The 19,969-nt window shown below is 48.3% G+C and overlaps 1 protein-coding gene and 1 long non-coding RNA gene across 2 annotated transcripts in view; one reads left to right on the top strand and one right to left on the bottom strand.

The window, feature by feature from the left end:
* Positions 1 to 11,195: 11,195 nt before the first annotated feature.
* Positions 11,196 to 19,969, bottom strand: part of STK35 (serine/threonine kinase 35) — a 46,989-nt gene continuing 38,215 nt past the window's right edge. Inside the window, exon 4 of the mRNA XM_050745204.1 lies at positions 11,196 to 15,967. The gene's annotated coding sequence lies outside the window, so the exon portion shown is untranslated. The remainder of the gene's footprint in view (positions 15,968 to 19,969) is intronic.
* On the top strand, positions 15,907 to 19,107 carry LOC126929110 (uncharacterized). The gene is made up of 3 exons (XR_007717078.1): positions 15,907 to 15,985; positions 18,200 to 18,327; positions 18,623 to 19,107. It is a non-coding gene; the product is annotated as an uncharacterized LOC126929110 (long non-coding RNA).

Raw genomic sequence — 19,969 nt, 5'->3', positions numbered from 1 at the left:
GCACTGACATGCGGATGGACAGACGGGTTGTTTCCTGTTTGGGGCTCTTACAAATGAAGATGCACATATCTAAGTCTTTGCACGGACATGGATTTCCTTTTCTTTTGAGTAAGTACCTAGAAGTGGACATGGCTAGATTTTATGGTTAATTTTTAAGAAATTGCTGAAGTGTTTCAAAAGTGGCAATACCATTTTCCATCCTACCAACAGGGCCTAAGAGTTCCAGTTCTTCCTCCTGCTTACCAACATAGGTATGTAGCAAGTAGCACCTCATTGGAGATTTAATTTGATTTTTTTTTTTTTTTTTAAGACGGAATCTTGCTCTGTCGCGCAGGCTGGAGTGCAGCGGCGCTATCTTGGCTCACTGCAACCTCTGCCTCCCAGGTTCCAGCAATTCTCTTGCCTCAGCTTCCTGGATAGCTGGGATTACAGGTGCCTGCCACCACACCCGGCTAATTTTTGTATTTTTAGTAGAGGCGCGGTTTCACCATGTTGGCCAAGGTTGTCTCCAACTCCTGTCCTCAGGTGATCCGCCCACCTTGGCCTCCCATAGTGCTGGGATTGCAGGCATGAGGCACCGTGCCCGGCCTAATTTGATTTTTAAATTTAAATTTAAAATGTTTACAACTTAAATATAAAACAATTAAATTTAAAACTTTTAAATTTAATTTTCCTTGATGGAAAATGATGCTGAGCATCTTTTTATGTGCGATTTGCCATGCTTATGATCTCTGGTGACATGTCTATTCAAATCTTTTGCCAGCTTGCGAGGGGCGTGTTTTATTATTATTCAATTTTGACAGTTCTTTACATTCTTGATACAAATTCTTTATTAAATATACACTATGTAAAGATTTTCTCCCAGTCTGTTTTGTCTGTTTATTCTCTTAACAGTGTCACTTGAAATGCAGAAGTTTTTAGTTGTTTTTTTTTTTTTTTTTTTTTTTTTTTTTTGAGACGGAGTCTCGCTCTGTCGCCCAGGCTGGAGAGCAGTGGCCGGATCTCAGCTCACTGCAAGCTCCGCCTCCCGGGTTCACGCCATTCTCCTGCCTCAGCCTCCCGAATAGCTGGGACTATAGGCGCTCGCCACCTCACCCGGCTAGTTTTTTGTATTTTTTAGTAGAGACGGGGTTTCACCGTGTTAGCCAGGATGGTCTCCATCTCCTGACCTCGTGATCCACCTGCCTTGGCCTCCCAAAGTGCTGAGATTACAGGCTTGAGCCACCGCGCCCGGCCCTTTTTTTTTTTTTTTTTGAGATGGAGTCTTGCTCTGTCGCCAGGTTGGAGTTCAGTGGCGGGATTTTGGTTCACTGCAACCTCCGCCTCCCAGGTTCAAGCGATTCTCCTGCCTCAGCCTCCTGAGTAGCTGGGACTACAGGCGCGTGCCACTATACCCAGTTGATTTTTGTATTTTTAGTAGAGATGGAGTTTCACCATCTTGTCCAGGATGGTCTTGATCTCTCGACCTCATGATCTGCCTGCCTCAGCCTCTCAAAGTGCTGGCATTACAGGCGTGAGCCACTGCGCCCAGCTGAAATACAGAAGTTTTAAATTTTGATGTGGTTCGATTTATCCATTTGTTCTTTTATTAATTGTGCTTTTGCTGTCATTTAAGAGATATCTGTCAGTGCCATCAGGATTTTCTTCTATGTTTTCTCCTAGAAGTTTTGTCATTTTATATTTAAATCTTCGATCCACTTCGATTTAATTTTTGTATACAGTGTGAGGCATAGATTGAGTTTATTTTTTTAAATACAGTTATCTGGTTGTTCTAGCACCATTTGTTAAAAACGCTAGCCTTTTTCCACAGCATTGCCTTTGTAACTTTGTCAAAACTCAAATGTCTAAATATATGTGGATCTAATTTTGGACTCACTATTCTTGTCTATTGATCTATATGCCTATCTTTATGCCAATACCATGCTGTTCTGATTAATGTAGCTTCATAATACTTCTTCAAATCAGATAGTGTCAGCCCTCTAACTGTTCTTTTTCAGAGTTGTTTTGACCATTTTAGGCCCTTTGATATTTTTATATGAGTTTTAAAATCAGCTTGTCGATTCCTACAAGGAAAGCCTGCTGAGATTTTGATGGGGATTCCAATGGATGTATAGGTGAGTTCAGAGAGAATTGCCATCTTAATGACTTTGAGTCTTCTGGCCCATGAACAAAATATGATTAATTCTTGCTATTCATGGTAGTTATGTTTTGTAAAGTGTCCGTGAACACTGAATTAGCCAATACTGAACCACTGATCCCAGGGGAAGTACAGAGTGCAGTTCCTGTGAGCCTCTGGTTCCAACATTCTCGTCCACTGATAGTACATTACCTTGCTTTGTGTGCATTTCTGTTTAAAGGCACCTTACGTAATAGCTATTTTCTTTTTCTTTCTTTTTTTTTGAGATGGAGTTTTGCTCTTGTCACCCAGGCTGGAGTGCGATGGCACGATCTTAGCTCACTGCAGCCTCCGCCTCCCAGGTTCAAGTGATTCTCCTACCTCAGCCTCCTGAGTAGCTGGGATTACAGGCGTGCACCACCATGCCCAGCTAAGTTTTGTGTTTTCAGTAGAGATGGAGTTTCACCATGTTGGTCAGGCTGGTCTCAAACTCCTGACCTCAGGTGATCCACCCACCTCAGCCTCCCAAAGTGCTGGGATTACAGGCGTGAGTCGCTACTGTTGATTCATCCACATTCAGCTGACACCCAACAGCACCATAATTCACCCCTGAACGGAGCTTTCCTAACACGTGTCTTCTCCATGAGGCACACTGCAGCCTCCCTGTATGTGGGAACATGAGGCAGCACTTGGGCACTACGCCTAGGGGCTGCTTAACGTCACCAACGAAAAGCATACATGTGAAAAACATAGCACTAAATAGACTGCAGAAAGGAACCAGTTATGAGACCTGAATCAAGAAGGCAGAGAGTTGCCTTGTATGACTTCAGCTGGGAACGTGAGCATCTAGCTACTCACATTTTTACTGCCTGTACATGTCTCTGAGTGACTGCTACAGCACTGTGGTTACTGATTTGGGGGTTACAAATAAATTTTAGTGAGTAGGTGAATTTGCAAATACAAAATAGTGAGGATCAACTTATATCTCCTCATTTATTTAAATTTAATTTTTCCCAGCAATACTTTGTAGACCGTGCAAATCTTTGATTTCTTTTGCCAGATTTATCCATATGTAGTTCATACTTTTTGATGCTATTTTAAATGGGTATTATTTTTTTCCATTTCAATTCCTGATTATTTATTGCTAGCATATGGAAATACAATGGACTGTTGTATACTGATCGTGTATCTGGCAACGTTGCTAAATTCACTTAGTTCTAATAGCTTTTTAATAGATTTCATTAGATTTTCAACATAGATGATGATGTCATCTGCAAATAAAAACAGTTTTACTTCTCTTAATCTCATGCCTTTTATTTCTTTATTTCTTGACTGATGGCACTGGCTAGAAATGCTAGTACAATGTTGAATGATAAGGGTGGACATCCTTATTCCTGATGTTAGGGGGAAGGTATTCAGTCTTCTACCATTAGTATGATGTTAGCTGTAGTTTTTTCCTAAATACCCAAGGAAGGACAAACTTAGAAGGAGTTTGGACTTTGATGGAAAAGCTGTAGTTCAGCCACTGGATAGCAGAGAAGTTTGATGGTGTAGCCAGGCTGGAGCTGGCCTGGAGCTGCTGGGTGAGCAGTAGGCCCTCCAGAGTGTGGTCAAGGAGACAAGGCCTTCAGCAACCACTGTCATGGGCACGCAGCATCATGGACATGCAGTGGGAGTCCAGGCACCAGTAGGAGCAAGAAGTCTTTAGACAATCAGGGCTGAACATGAACTTGCTCTGCTGCTGGGCATGTGAGACTCCAGCCACAGTCAACTGTGTGCAGGCCACACGAGGGCTCTGGTTTTATGAGGCTGTAGAAAGGTTACCACTAGACTGAGGCTGCAGGGTCGCAGAGAAATTGTGTTCTGGGCCTAAGGCTAAAATAAGAATCCACTGCAGACCCCTCCCCCTTCCACTCCCCTTCCCCCAAGCAGGATATTGTAGGGAGTCTTTTCCTCCTGCATTGTCCTTACAGTGTCCTCCTAGTGAGGGCTGTAAACCACGCATAGTGGAATTCTGTTGCTTACCATGGAACATATACTGAAGGAGATCTTGGAACTGACGCAGATGGGCAGATCTTACTATTTTAACTGTTCTCCAAAGCTGACTGGGGAGTGGGTGTGAGTCTCAAAGGACAGTTCAGGGAAGCGAGTTGGGGCCCTGAGAGCAGAAAACTGGCTGGGTTCTGGGGTGTAGGCAACTGGCTCAGCTCGGCAGGCATCCATGGCTAATCATCTTTTGTTCCCAGATTACTGCTCATTTGATGACCCAGGAAAATACAGTACTATTTTTCTGTGCTGGAATTGGGTGTCCTCCTCTCCCAGGCCCCATCCACAGGTCAGGCTTTGCTGCCTGTCCAGGATTATGCAACACAGACGTCCACATGCTACCTCCCACCACCAGAGCTGGGACCAGACCCACCTGTCTTAGTCCCTTAGATCCCTCTTGCCTGGAACAAAAGTTCTCAAGGTATGTCCTCAATATATCCCACACTTGCCTCCACAACTCTGCGAAGTCTCTTTCAGTATTGTCATCTGGTGCATGGAGTTTTGCACATAGCAGAGGCTCAGGAAACATTTGTGTGATTAGGGGATACAGATCTACATGCATTTCATCTGTGAATCCCCAGTACCTAGCAAAGTACATGCTCAGTGAATACTTAAGGCAGGCAGGATGAAAGCAAAGCTTTGTACAAGCAAAGCAAGCTGCTCCACGGACCCATGGAGCAGCTGCACGGGTCCATTGAAGGAATCAGAGCCTTCTCCCTCCAAGTATTCAAAGCCCTTTATTTGCATTAATGCATTTCACCCTGAGAATAATCCTGTGATGGCATTCTTACCATCTTCCTCACCTTAGAGATGAAGACAACAAAACCCACAGAAGTTACATCCATGTCTAAGGATCAGACAGAAAGTGGCCACCATGGGGCTGTGACCCAGGCTCTGTATTTCAGATCCCACCCTCTTCATCACAAGATACTGCCTCTTCCCACATCTCTTCCATATTCCCAGCCTTAGAAGACAGCTGACACATAGATGCCATGCATGTTTACTGAATAAATGGTACACCAACAGACACGGCTTGGCCGTTTTCTTGTCTTTGCCTAGGTCTGCAGAGCTAATATTAAGAATGACAATACCTAGCCGTTATTGGAATGAGCCAGGGGCACACTCCGTGTGGCAGAGTGGCTAGTTGCCTACTGCAATGTCCAGTCTCCCCTTGGCCTTCGTGACAGGACCATTGTCCCTGTTTCCCGGCCTCCTTGGCCTCAGATGTGGCCATGTGAGCAAGTTCTAGCCCACGAGATATAAGTGGAAGTTTGGTGTGTGTCTTCAGGAAAGTTACTTAAAAGGAGAGGCAAGTTCTCTTCCTCTCTCCCTTTCTGCTGCTATTTGGGATGAGGATGAAATGCCTGAAGCTCCAGCAGCCATCCTGGCCCAGGAGGTGACCTTGAAGATAGAAGCCACTTGCTGAAGACCAGGAGATGGGATCCAGCATGGATTGCCACCGTTTCATGTGAGAGAGAAACCAAGCTCTAGCTTTCTCTGTGGCTTCTGTTTAGGGTCTCCTGTTTGTCCAGTGGTACCTAATCCTCAGACACAGGTGAAGTTTCCTGTTGTTTTATCTTACTTTATTTTAGAGACACAAATAAAATATCTTGCTCTGGCACCCAGGCTGGAGTACAGTGGTGTGAACATGGCTCACTACAGCCTCAATCTCCCAAGCTCAAGGGATCCTCCTGCCTCAGGCTCCCAAGCAGCTAGGATGACAGGCTCATGCCACCCTGCCTGGCTAATTTTTTTATTTTTTGTAGAGACGAGTCCACCCTATGTTGCCCAGGCTGGTCTTGAACTCTTAGGCTCAATGATCCTCCTGCCTTGGCCTCCCAAAGTGTTGGGATTACAGGCATGAGCCACCAACCCTGGCCCAGGTACAGTCATTATCCTCATTTTGCATATGAGGAAACTGAATCCGAAGTAGAGCAACTTGATTTGAAGCCGGGCAGTCTCATGGTAGAGCCTGAGTACAGAACCACTAAACTACAGGTGCCTCCTGGAAGAAGGCTAATTGCACGTATTAGGCACTGGGTAAACACTAGTTGGAGGGTAGCTGGGGTCTGCCAATGTGGGAACTAGGAATGCAGGGGTTTTGGCAGTGTCTGTGGTCTGCTGGCTGGGGGAACTGCACGCTGTGTTCTTACCACATTCAAGTGGTTGATGCCTGGGCCCTACAGCATTTTGGCAGGGCACTCACTGTGGTTATTAAATTCTTCATATTCTGGTCTGTCCTTAAGGAACCAGTAGACCAAGCAAAGGCAAGTTTTGGACGCTTCTACAGGAGGAAAATGATTCTAGCCCCATGTGAAACAGGATGGGGCAGCTACGGTCCTCTGAAAGGGAATTAGGATTTTAGAGCTGCAAAGGTGATCTTAGCATCTCCCAAAGTGGGCTCTGAAGCATTTCCCCCAAAACACCAGAATTAGAAGATGTTAATAGGTGTTCAATGTAGAAGCATCATGGATCCAAGAAGTTTGAGAAACCGGATTATTGCAGAGCTTCTCAGAGCGGTCAGCATACATTGGCACCTTCTAGGAAGGGAAGGAAATACACAGTATTCCTTAACATCATTTGAAGTTGGAGCCCTTCTATTTGAGAAGCACTTCACAGGATGTCTTTCTGGTTTTTAAAAAATACTAACGATAATATTTATGAATAATTTGCTGCATGCCAAGTATTGTGTTATGTAGTATATATGCACTATCTCATTCATTCTCAGAAAAATTTATGAAGTGGGTACTTGTATTGCCATTTTATAAATGAGAAAACAGGCTCAGAGAGTAACATGGCCAAGGTCACAAGACTAAGTAGTAACGCAGAGGTCAAACCCCTCTGTCGATTACAGAATCCGCCACGCTGTTAGACTCAGGAGGTAACTTGCCACTTCTGATGCTGTTGGTAGGAGGCCATGATGGATCTGGATTCAGGTATTTTGACTCCTTTTCCAATTACTGTTTTGTACTTTGCTGCTTCTAGGTCACGGATGCGCCAGATGGTGGGTGATGCCCATCTCCCTACACTGTACTTCCCTCCCACACACCCAGAGCTGTGGGCCAAGGGACCAGCTGGAGATGAAGCAGAACCTCTGGGCCTGCCCATCACCAACATGCACATGGCCTCTCCTTCCCCCTGTGGACCTGACACGTGGACTAGTCCCTGACCCCAACGCATCTGTCACGGGCCATGCTGTCCAGAAGCCAGCACTCAAGAGCAAGCCCTGGACCACTCTAGGTGTATGGTTTTCACATTTTTAAATGGTTGAAGACAAACAATAATATTTTGTGACAATTTGGTGAAAACTATGTGAAATCCAAATGTCAGTGCCCATAAATAAAGCTCCACTGGCACACAGCCCTGCTCATTTGTTTACATGGTGTCTATGGCTGCTGTGTGTTAGGACAGCAGAGTTGAGGAGCTGCAGCAGGGGCCCTATGGCCTGCAAAGCCTAAAATATTTGCTTTTTGACCCTTCACAGAAAATGTTCGCTGACCTCTGTTTCCAGATGAAAAAAATCAAAGCCCAATAATACCATCATTCACATCTGGTGATTTCCTTCTCAAGTAGCTGGTTTCATTCCTAATCAGGGGTTGGCGGGAATGAAGTGGACTGTGACTAAGCCTCAGGAAAGAAGAGAATTTGCAGGCCAGGCACAGGGTGTGGGCCAGGGCTCAGGAGGCCTGGATTCCTGTCCTGGCACAGCCCTCTACGCTGCAGGCACCCGAGGAAGTTTCTTCTACTGGGGTTGTGAACTAGCATGCTCTGATATGATATGCAAGCAATAAATACATACTACACATTTACTATGTGCCTTCTCAGGCACTGCTTAAGCGTATCTGTATTTATCTATCCATCTATCTATCTCACATACATACACACAGATTTATATACACACTTGTGTATATATACAATATATAAATCTTTCTGCTAGTGATAAGTGCTATAAATAAAAATAAAGCATGCTAAAGAGGTGGTGATGGTAAGGTGTTTCTTTATAAGGGTGCCAGGAAGGCTCTCTCAGGTGAAATGAGCAGAGACCTGTATCAGGCAATGAAGAAAGAACGCATTCCAGGTAGCAGAAACAGCTGGTGCGAAGGCCCTGAGATGGAAGTGTCCTGTGTGCTTAAGCAATAAGGTCAAGATGGCTTGGAGGCAGAGCCTGAGGGGGTACTGGGTACGAAATGGATCTGGGAGGCCACGGAGTGGGGAGGGTCTGGAGATTATCTTAGGCATAATAGGAGCCTACAGTGTCCTGTGCCACAGCATGATCTGTTCTGATGATTTAAAATGAAATCTGTTAGTTAGAGACTGGATTGAGGGGTGGAGCTCAATGCCTCAGGAACTATTTTGGATTCTCAGGGTGAGATATCACGAGGTAAAGACTCCCTGGGAGGCCAGCAGACCCTGCAGCTCTCCAAGTTGAAAGGCTCGAAGAGGGTGAGGGCGCCATGCCCACCACGCCTCAGAACAATGGGTGGTGAGCAGTCTGTCTGGGGGCACTGCAGGCTGAGGGGCTGTGGCATGGCCTAGAGAGGGGCAGGCTTAGGTCAGGCAACAGGGTGGACTGAGTGTGGCCCTTTAGACCTCGTCTCTTCCAGAAGTCTCCCCGAGGGTCCTTGGGTTGCAATGGAGCCTTCTCCATGCTCCACAGCCCCTGGAGCTTCCCTCTCTGTTATACCTGGCATGATATGAGGATGTACCCGTCTTCTGACTCCCCTTCCGTGGGCCACGAGCTCCTTGCTGGCAAGGCCTGTCTGACTCAGAAGCACTGAGTAGGTGGCTGGGAGTGGGTATTAATCCAACAACTAAGGCAGAGGCTGGAGCTGGAAGGACAGCCAGCAGCGGCTTAGAAGAGGATCAGTGAGGGCCTGGATGTCTAGCTTCTTCCACTGGAACGGACACTGGCCTGGTTCTGTATTCCAGATCCTTCCCTCCAGGGTCTGGGTGACGCGCTCAGACCCTATATTACAGTGATACATCCCACATTCCTCACCATTCATCTTTGAACCCTGCCCTAACTCCGTAGGACACAGGGAAAGGAGATGCTCACTGAAGGAGTGCCCGCCAAGCATTTTGCAGGAAAAACCTTTAGTCCTGAGAAGTGGGTATTTACTACTTTGTAAATGAGAAAATAAAGTCAGAAAGGTGATCTGCCTCAAAGACCCAGTAAAGAGCAGAGCCAGTTGTGTTCTTTTAACCCTCCTAGGCACAGGTTATGCCCCCAGCAGTGTCTGGGTCAAGAGTCTAAACCATCTACTGTCCATTCTCCCCTTATCCGTTATTAACCCGTAGTACAATGGCATAGACCTAGCCTATAACAACTTGTGACCACTTTATATCCACTCAATTGACTATAATAAAAAAGACAATACAGCAAAAATGTGGGGCAACAGGAACCCTAGTGCATTGCTGGTGGGGATGGACAATGGTGCAGACACTTGGGAAAAGCCTGGCAGGTCCCAAAAAAACTAAACAGTGACTATATGACCCAGTAATTCCACCGCTTGGCATATATCCAAGGAAATTAAAAACATGGAGGGACTAGGAAGTGACTGCTAGTGGGCATGGGTTTTTTTTTTTTTTGAGATGTTCTGGAATTAGCTAGTGTAATGGCTGCCCAACTCTGTACATGTACTAAAAACCACTGAATTGTACTCTCTAAAAGATGAATTCTCTCAGTAAATCTGTTAATAAGAAAACAAATTTGTGGGCTGTCCTTCAAGTTTCAGGTTATCCCCCAGGCTAAGGACAGAAGTATCCTTTTCTAGAAACCCCATCCCCAGCAGCCACTGGACACCAACACTTGGGCCCGGAATGTAGTTTATTCACTCGCAGATTAGGCAAGCCAGTCTTATCTCTTCCTCTAACTCACACATTCCTAAGTCCTGACTCCATCCTCCTGCAGTTTTATTTTTCCTGGGTTCCCCAGGTCTCCCTGGGAGAGCCCCTGAATGACGGGCTCCACAGCAAACATTAACCCTCACCAGACTGGGAAGCCTCACCAAGGCTGCACGATGCCAGGAGTCGGGGCTCAGCGCTCAGCAGACTCCGGGAGAATCCCAAACCTGTCTCTGGGAAAATCAAAAAACCATTTGAGTGCCTACTATGTGCTGGGCCTAATATTAGGTTCTCGTTTAGCCTGCAACTTGTCTGAAGGTAGCTGTCATCACCCCCACTGTTGTTGAGGAAGTAGATGTTCAGCAAGGCTCAGTTACCTGTCCTGGCTGGCAAGTGGCAGGAGCTCTTCCCTCAGCCCACCTGGCACTCACCCAGCAGTCTTGACTTCTCTGGGTTTTAGTTTTCTTATGCATAGAGGAGCACATATCACACCTACCATGCAGTACGATGGTCGTAAAAACATCTGGCTTTTCATAGGTTCCAGTCCCTGGTTCTCATGGAATGTGGCTTTTGTTGGCCCAGGCAGAAAGGGAGATGGGCTATGTGTTTTTTTTCCCATTCCCAACCCAACCAGGATGGCATGGCTTGATTAGACCCCTTTGATTTTTGGACATGGATGCTACCAACATCAGGGTACTGAGCTGACCTCTGACCTTTGATGGAACTGACTTCTCTGCTAAGCTTTTCCAAAACTTGATCCTTACACCCTTGTTGCTGTGGTATGGAGGCCCACCCATTTTAGCTCTTTGTTAAAACTCTCTCAAAGGTAGAACTTGCAGAACCACAGGGCTAGGGGTTGAGCGGGCTTCTGAGATGTCTGGAGGAGGGGCCCACAATGTTTACTTAGGCCCTGGACCCCCTGGAAGGGCAGACCAGGTTTGGTTTGGATCCAGGATCCCCCAGTCGCAGCTGCACGATTTTAGACAGCTTCCTGCCCTTCTAAGTGCTGGTTTCTCAGTTGTAGAATGGGAAGGCCAGTCAAAAGCCACCAGGCAGCTTCCTCAAGCACGGGGACATGGAAGCGGCCAAGGATCCTTCTCCCCCGCCACCCACCAGCTGAGATGGGGGGCTGCAACATGGGCTGGCCTCGCCACCCTCCCAAACAGGGGCAACAAACCACAAAACACTCTTTTTCAAATCACATATGGCTTCTTTGACCCCATCAAATAACTTTATTCACACAAACGTCCCTTAATTTACAAAGCCTCAGTCATTCATACACATGAGGGGATCCACAGTGTTCAAGGAACTTAAATATAATGTATCATACCAACCCAAGTAAACCAAGTACAAAAAATATTCATATAAAGTTGTTCACACGTAGGTCCTAGATTACCAGCTTCTGTGCAAAAAAAGGAAATGAAGAAAAATAGATTTATTAACTAGTATTTGCAACTAACTTTGTGCCTGGCTTAAAACCTCCCTCACACTCGTCTGTCCCACACAAATATTTAAGAAGTCACTGAAATGTACTCCCCGGCTCTGATGAAAAGAAGCCCCTGGCACAAAAGATTCCAGTGCCCCTGAAGAGGCTCCCTTCCTCCTGTGGGCTCTCCTAAAAAAACACCAGGACGGCCTCCCTGCTGATACTGTCTGTAATCTTAGGGGGCCCTTGGGCAGGCAACGGCAATGGACTCATCTCTTGACGGCTGTAGATGCTAACACTGGCCAATTCAATGTCACACCTACTGGTTACCCTTTGAGGGCATTTCTCCAGACAGAAGCCCCTCGAAGCCTAGGTAGGGCAGGATCCGAGATGCACCTGTGTTGTCTTGAAGGCTGTGCCACAGCCCAGTATGACAGCTTGGCAGAGCCAGTATCTCTGGATTTCTGCCTCCAAAACCCAGTGGCCTGAAGAGCTAAAAAATGTCAGTTTGGCTCTTCCAAGTTTGCCAGGGCCGAGACTCCCAGGAGCTATGTCTGTCTGGGGGCTGCCAGACAGGCCTAGGAGGGAAAACCAGTCAACGGGAGGGATAGTCTGAGACCCACCAAGAGTAAGTGCCACCAGCGCCCCCAGATGTGGGGAGAAGAGGGGCGCACGGGCAGCATGGCGAGTGGGAGCAGCACTTGGTGGGCAGGGCTGGAAAGAGCCATATGGAACCAGGCAAGGGCAGAAAGTTAGGGTCCCTCCTTAGGGGGTGGCAGCCTGACTCCTGCTTTTCTAAGTTTCCAAAAGATACCCCAAGGCTAAAACCCAGACATCCATCCTATTAAGATGTCTTCTAAGAAGGTAAACAGCTAACAGCATAAAAAGAAAATTCCCACAATGCCAGCTCTTTTCCTTCTCTTAGAAAAAGATTCAAGCAAAAATAATCATCTTATTGCTCCAAACACTGGTTTTCTAGGCTAGGAGACAACTGATATGTTAAGGAGCTGAGATCTTGGAGGAAGGGAATGTGGAGGTGGGGAATGTGCAGCGCAAGGGGGCCGTGAGGAAGGCGGGGAGTGGTCCTAGCACCACAGGGTTGGGAGCAGAGGGAGCGGAGGGCGTTCGCCCCTGCCCGGGGCACCTCTGCCCTCATTCACTTAGGGGCCCCCCTGGCAGTGCCACTAAGGAGGCCAGGCCCTGTCCAGAGTCAAATCTCCACCCAGTGTTGGGTGTTTCTCCTCTGACTGTAAACAGGGTGTTTCTTAAGTAAACATTTAATATACTCCCTCAGAAAGGCAGCCACAGGGCAAACTATGTCCAGGTGGGAGGAAAAAAATTCCCATTCTCCTGACCCAATGCCTCTGGGATGAGACGAGGCTAAGGCCTGCAACCTTAGTCCCCAGTGCCCAGAGAGGGTTCAGACGGGGCCAGTCTCGAATGAACAGACTGAGGCATCCTCCTGGCTAGAGGTAAGAGGCAGAGAGTGTGCACCTGTCCAAAGCACAGTTTTTCTGTCCTGGGCTATAGCTGCAAGTGAGTGCCCTGGTGGTGGTGGGGAGATGCGGACCTGGCTACGGCCCTCAGGAAGAGGGTGTGCGGGGTGAGAGGGTGATCCCTCCCCCGTGGCTCTCTGGGAATGAGAGAGACAGTGAAAGAGCAAGTGACAGAGGACACAGATAGGGAGAAAGAAGCCACGCACTTCCAGCTGAGCCAGGAGGCCTGGTCAGGGGAGGACAATGGAATAAGGCACTACAATCTGTCCTGCTGATTCTTCTGATGGGAAAACCAAGTTGAGATCCCTAACAGCCGAGGTCAAGAGCCCCCTTCCAATGGGCTATCCTTGCTACAGACCCAAGGAGAATGAATGACTGCCGTTTTGAGGTTTGAAAACTCCTAGAACTTGGACAGGTCCTACAAACTTGGCGGTGCTGAGCTGACGCACCAGAGAGCTGCTGACAGCCTGAGACCCAGTGAAGATGCAGGAGTGGGGACGCGACAGCAAGTGGAAGCCGGTTCACAAGGGGACAGGGGAGAGTGGCATTGAGAAGACTACAGGTGCTACCTGGGGCTGAGCCGTGGCCAGTTCTCTCACCATGGAGGAGTCTGCTGAGTGCCTGAGGTGGGCAAGTGTTTGAGAAAGCAGGGGAGAGATAAGGAGGAGGGGCAGGCACTGGGGGCTAAAAAGCTGGCCTGCATTTACGCTACGGAAAGAAGTCATGCCACTAAGCAAGAACTGGAAGATGGGGGGGCATGAAGGCTGGTGACCCCTACCAGGCTGCCCACCTGACACCTACAGGGGTGCTGTTTCTTGCTATTCTGATAGCAAGAAAAATAACAAAGGGGAAGCACGATGGCTCCAAGAACTTACTATTTAGTTAGAGCTACGGGACCTGGGGAGGGAAGAAAAAGAAAATAAGGGGCTCATTAGGCTGGAGCCTCACTAGGGATGTTAGGGCGTGGGCTGCAGCCAGGGACGGGGGTGCTGGGTTTGGGGACTGTTTTTCCCATTTGCTCATGTACAAAGAGACAGCTGCCCCCAAGAGAAGGCAGGGTGGCGGGCAGAGAAGGAACGTGCACTGCAATTAGGGGACGCTGCTGTTCCCATCCTCTTGGCTACAACTCAGTGCACTCAGGAGGCTGCCTGAGAAGTCAGAGACAGGAGACAGGCAGTCACAATGGGTTTTGGCCCAGGAAGGGAAGGGCCTGGTTATCACCTGTGGGATCCTGCTGATAGCAGTCAACCTTCCGCTCACAAGGAAGAAAGCTTGGTGTTAAGGGGGTGAGAGAAGGCTGAAAGAATGTGAGCAAACGTTGCTGAGCCTGGCCTGATGCACTGTTCGCTCCCAAATTCTCAGGGCCAAAGGATTGCTATTTAGCAGGTAAAAGCCCCTGCCTTGGTCACATAGAAACGGAAATGCCCTTCAACCATCTCCCCTATCAATCCTATGCTGGTTTAGGTAAAACAAAAAACAAAAACGAACACAAAAGGATTCCCTTCCCCCTCCCCAGAGGCCCTATACTATGTGGCCATAATGGGGTGAAAAGCCTTCGGAGTGGCCAGGCAAATCCAGACAGGGAAAACACAGGAGCATTGCCCCTTCTTGCAGGGGGAGAGCAGATGGGTTCAGAGCAGCAGCCCAGGGGGAGGGAGGCTTCCCCTAGGGAGATGCAAGTGTCGCTGCAGAGTGCAAGGATGGCTGCAGCAGGCATGGGTGGCGGGGCTGAAGCATCACGGCTGGGGAAGCCTGAAGGTGGGGAGCCCACAAATGGGCCCCTAACGCTGCAGGGGGTCTACCCAGTCCCACGACACCTCCCTGCTCTGGCCAGGTCTGCTGTTTTCCCATTGGATACGTCTATACTGAGGGCAGGCACCTAATAGTAAGTCTCCAGGGGTGAGGGAAATGGCGCTTGACATTATGTGTCACTGCATATGACACCACGGACCCCGGCACACAGGGCACGCCCTTCACTGTGAGGACACGACAATGGCAGCCAGTTCAGGACACCCTGTTATCATGGCAAAGTCACAATCAGATCTGAGGGCCTCAGGCCGTCTCTGTGACACATGGACACTACGGAACACATGTGGGAAGATGACAATCCAGGAGGCAGTTAGGTGAGAAGTGCTGACCTCATGGCAGTGACAGATGCCTGCTGAAGACCCAGCTGTGTTCCACACAGTTTGGCACAACAGTTGTTCCCAACAGAAAGGCAGGCTTACAGCGCTGGGATGGCTGCTGCACCGCCAGCAAGTGCGAGATGGTCACCCTCCACCCCTACCTCCCCGTTCCCTGCAACACAGGGCGGAAGAGGAAGGGATCCCACCACTGTAAGTCCTGGTGTGGCCTGGGGCTCCCAATAGCTTAAACAGAACAAAGCCTGGACTTGAGACCTTCTTAGTTCTCCTGGCCAAACCCTGGCCTTCCTCTTCCAGGTGGTTCTTCGCCTCTGATCATCTCCGAGGCCCAAGGGCTGGCCAGGGCCAGCCCACCAAGGAGTCCGGGAGTTCCTGCATCTGGCAGGGAGGCGTGGCCCAGAGGCCTCCTTGTGTCCTCATGCCCCATTCCAGGAGAAACCCCCAGGTTCCCTATGGGGAGGCAGGCCTTCTCTGGGGAAGTGAGGTGTCATAAGTAGAACTGAGAGAAGGATAAAGAAGGAAGACAGAGGGAAAGTGAAGGACAAAACCAAAAATAGCTCCCTAACCCCTTATAAAAAGTACAACTGAAATTTATACATATGCCTTGTCCACACTGAATTTCTTTAAAGAAATTGGTGCCTGTCCACAGCATTGCTTCCTGCTCTTCTGAAGTCTCAATGGTTTAAATTAAAAAAGAAAAAGGAAAGAGGAAAAAAAAAAAAAAAGAAAAAGAAAAAAAGAAAGCAAAACAAAAGAAGCGGGAAAACCCAAACAAAAGCTTCACATTGCCGGAGATCCAGCTGTCGGGAGATCGCCAACCGGCCAAGCCACCACCTGTACCCTCTGCCGTCCTCTGTAGGAGACGTGGTGAGACTGTGGGTCCCGAGGAATCGACCTGGAAGACAGAAAGTGGGTAAGGAGGGGACATTGGTCAGTAGGCCTGGGTACCAACTCCCAACCCAGAGGAACACTGAAGTTGTGTGTGCTGGGCTCTGTGGGGCAGAGCTCTAGATAGATAGGGTAAGTCTAGCTTCACAACCTCCCTGGTCTAGACACACAGGCTTATTTTTCAGATAGGGAAACTGAGGCTCAGGTTAAGTAATTTACCGAAGATCACACTGACTAAGGGGCAGACGCTAGCTGGGAACCCAAGCCTGCTGGCTCTACCTGTCAAACCAATCGTGAATCCTGGCTTCCCTGTACTATCAGGAGCAAGACACCGCAGGGCCCACCCTGGACAGTCTGTCTCCACAGACCCTGCTAGCATTGCTTCCACCCATGCTTTCTTCCCCATTCTTTGTGACTAATTGTGCTTGGTTATAAATGCCACAGCAACCCTCTCTAGGTTCAGTAATCCTGTTTTACAGAAGAGAAGAGTGAAGCTCAGGCCTCTGAGAATCCAAACCAGGCTACCTGCTAAGGTCATAAGAAGGACCAGAATCCCACACCCAGGGGCAGGGCTGGACCAGGCTGCACTGTCTGCTGCAGTGCACTGTGGGGGTTAGGAACGAGGGCTCTGGAGCCAGAACGGGTGACTGAGCAAACAGGAGCTTCCACTTGACTGTGGGGAATTTAAGTCCTCTGTTCCCTGGTCTCACATCTGTAACTGCGTCACAGGCTATTATGAAGATTAAACAAACGTAAAACCAAGAAGAGTGCCTGATCCTATTAGTATTGGCTATTATTTGGAAACTGCCTTAGTGCCAGGCCTCAGGTATAAGACAGGAAGTCTGCCCTTCAGTGGCTTATTCTACTGGAGGCCGAGAATACAAGGGCCCACAGAGATTAGTCTTGGGCAGTCCCCACTCTGAGCTATTGGATCAGTGCTAAGTATAGCACTGTCCTGGGCAGGGTGGGCCATCTAGGGCAACAGTGCTCCAGCCTGGTTGCACATGGAATCATCTAGGAGGCTTTTTGAGACAGGTTCTTGCTCTGTCACCCAGGTTGGAGTGCAGTGTCTTGATCACAGCTCACTGCAGCCTTGAACTCCTGTGCTCAAGCGATCCTTCCACCTCAGCCTCCTGAGTAGCTGTGACTACAGGGCACATGCTACCACACCAGGCTAATTTTTGTATTTTTAGTAGAGACGAGGTTTTGCCATATTGTCCAGGCTGGTCTTGAACTCCTGGGCTCAAGTGATCCACCTACCTTGGCCCATCTAGGAGTTTTTAAAGTGCCTGTTTTCAGCCTGAATGACCAAAGCAGACAAGTCTTTGTACGTGCAATCCCCCAGTGGCTTCCTTTGTGAGGCAGAGCCAGCACCGTGGCTGCCATGACTTGCCACCTGCACAGTCTGACAACACCAGCTCGTTGTCCTCAGCTCCTGGGAAGGGACCTGGCTAGTCCTCCCAAGAGGCAGCAGGATAGGACAATATTGGATAATTTACTGCCTGTTGGCCTCAGTTTCTTCCTCTGACCACTGGGCGTTCTTGGTTGAGGTCTGAGTGGAATGACTCAGGTTCCTGGCCCATAGCAGGTACGAACATACTCAATGAGTCCACCCCTTCCTAGCCAATTGTCCCCAACCAGAGACTATAAACGTGTTAAATCTGAACAGGCCATGATTTTCAGCCATGCAACCATTAGAAGTGTTTCCTGCTGGTGAGGGTGCCCCCCACACTGCTGGAGGAGGGGAAAAGCTTCTGGAAGGTAGTCTGGCACTGTTTTTAGGGCTTCAAAGGTGTTTAGACTGGTGGCTCCCTGAAATTCCACTCCTGAAAGCCAAGCTTAACAGATAAACCTAAATATGAAAAAAACTTATGGATAAAGAAGTTAACTGAAATATTTAAATTACAAGGCAATAACTCACAAGTCCAAAAATAAGGATTAAGTAAGCAAATGATCCTTCAACTCACTGATATACTACAGAGGAAATGAGATCATTGCGTGACATTTTGAAGATTATGACAAAAGCACTTCCCTGGGGTAGGTGGAAAAGAGTAGGTTACAAAGTTGTGTAGCACACAGCATGACCATAACTATGTAAAAACACAAACCCCCCAGTGTAGGAAAATCTGACAAGAAATACACCAAAATGTTGTGCTTGTTGTGACTGGATTTTCCTCTTCCCCTACTTCTGATTTTTAATACTGAACACACACCAATGTCACATTTCACTTTTTAATAGGAAAAATAGGGTACTTCAAAGAGCAAGAAAAGCCAGCAGCTCCAATAGAAAGGTCCAGATGTGGGGTCTCGTCTGGATTCTTCCATGCCCAGTGGACAAAGGAGAGCTTCCACACTGCCAAACGGGAGGTTAGACTGTGTGACTCCCTGCTCTACCAGCCCAAGGAGCGGGTGACCCAGAAAGTGGGTGTGGCTGATCTGGAAAGAAAATACAGGATTTCTCCGGCCCAGTCTTTCACTCTGCTGCTTCTATTCCTTGGTCTGTTAATTCCGCTAAAAAAAAATCCACTAGTGGGTCTTGTATCCCCGTTTTTGACTTGGAAAAAGAAAATCATCATAAACATATTCCCTGATGATTCAGCAGCCATCTCAAACTCTAGCTCTATTTAGCATGCCTATTGCTTTCTCTCTGTGCTTTCCGTAGACACAGCAGATCAACCTGAAGATGGGGGAAGAGGGTAAATAGGGTAGACCCTTACCATCTGAAACATTAAGACCTTGTGAAATACGACGAGAAATTATACAGCCACATGTGATGTGCTAAAATAATCTTTGGGACCAGTTATGACTTTCCGGCATTCCTTTCCTCCCTCCCTGCGGACATCTCCTGAAAAGGATGTCCATCAGCAGGAAAGTAGCACGTGGCAGCTAAAAAGCAGTGTTGGCAAGGAGGCAGGTTCAGAAACCAGAGGTTCCTTTTTACATAATAAACTAGCAGAACACAGTGTGACTGCAGAAGGTCAGACCAACAGCACAGCACTCTGCAAGAACTCCTCAGACACCAGCTTGTAATGACCACTGTAATCACTGGGTCCCACGCCAGGAAGTGAAGCTGACATTTCCCAAAGGCTCCTCCCTGCTCCCTCTAGCCCTGGCACTGGCTCTGGTCCTCCTGTTGGAAGCCTCAGAACAGCCTACAGGTCTGAGTCTGGTTCGCTCTTGTGGGCACAAAGAAGGAAAAGAAGAGGGCTCTCCACTGGGGAGAGGATCTTGGCTTGGGGTTCTTTTCCCGTCGGCCACCACAGAAAGAGCACTTTTCCCAGGGAGCTAACAGCACAGTAAGCTCACCGAAGGTAATGGAGGCGCTTTCTGTAGCTATGAACAGGAATGGCTCAGACCACACGGTTCTGAGTTTAAGCAGCAGACCCTCCCAGGTACCTGTGGGCACAATAAAGGGTGTAGGTCTCAGTCCCACTGGGCCCTTGGAGAGGCCTTAGGCTTGTGGTGCTTCATCCTAGCAGATGCCACATCTCAGTTCCCTCACCGCTCAGGCTGTGCCTGACTGCCAGGCTACCAGCTTCCACCGGGGCTCTTATCCCTCTCTGTGGAACCCCTATCTCGGACCAGAGCCCGCTCCTTGAGGGCAAAAGTCACACCTGCTAAGCATAATGAAAAGCGGTGATGTGATAAACCTGCAACTGACATCTGTAGTGCCCTTCCATGATTACTGTGAGGAGGGATTTGGCCAGTTTTCACAAGAAAACAGGCCCAGAGAGATGGAGCAACTTGCCCCACACGAGAGTTGCTGAGCAGTAGAACCAGCACTTAATCCAAAGTTTTCCAGCTTCGCTACCCAAAGTTTCTGCACTATGACAGTCTTCAATCAGTGCTTCCAAAGCCGGCTCAGCAATGGTTCCAACAGCTTGCATCTGAGATGATCCTGGGGGTGGAAGGTGCCAATGATCTGGGAAAACGTGCTATGAATCCTTACCTTTCTCATTTCAGCTCTTGGACCAAGTTCTCTCAGTGCATCCCACCTTCTTATTTCTAA

This window comes from Macaca thibetana, chromosome 10 (assembly GCF_024542745.1).
Source record: "Macaca thibetana thibetana isolate TM-01 chromosome 10, ASM2454274v1, whole genome shotgun sequence".
NCBI classification, from domain to species: domain Eukaryota; kingdom Metazoa; phylum Chordata; class Mammalia; order Primates; family Cercopithecidae; genus Macaca; species Macaca thibetana.
The sequence above is the reverse complement of the archived record's forward strand: the minus strand, read 5'-3'. Positions and strand labels throughout refer to the sequence as shown.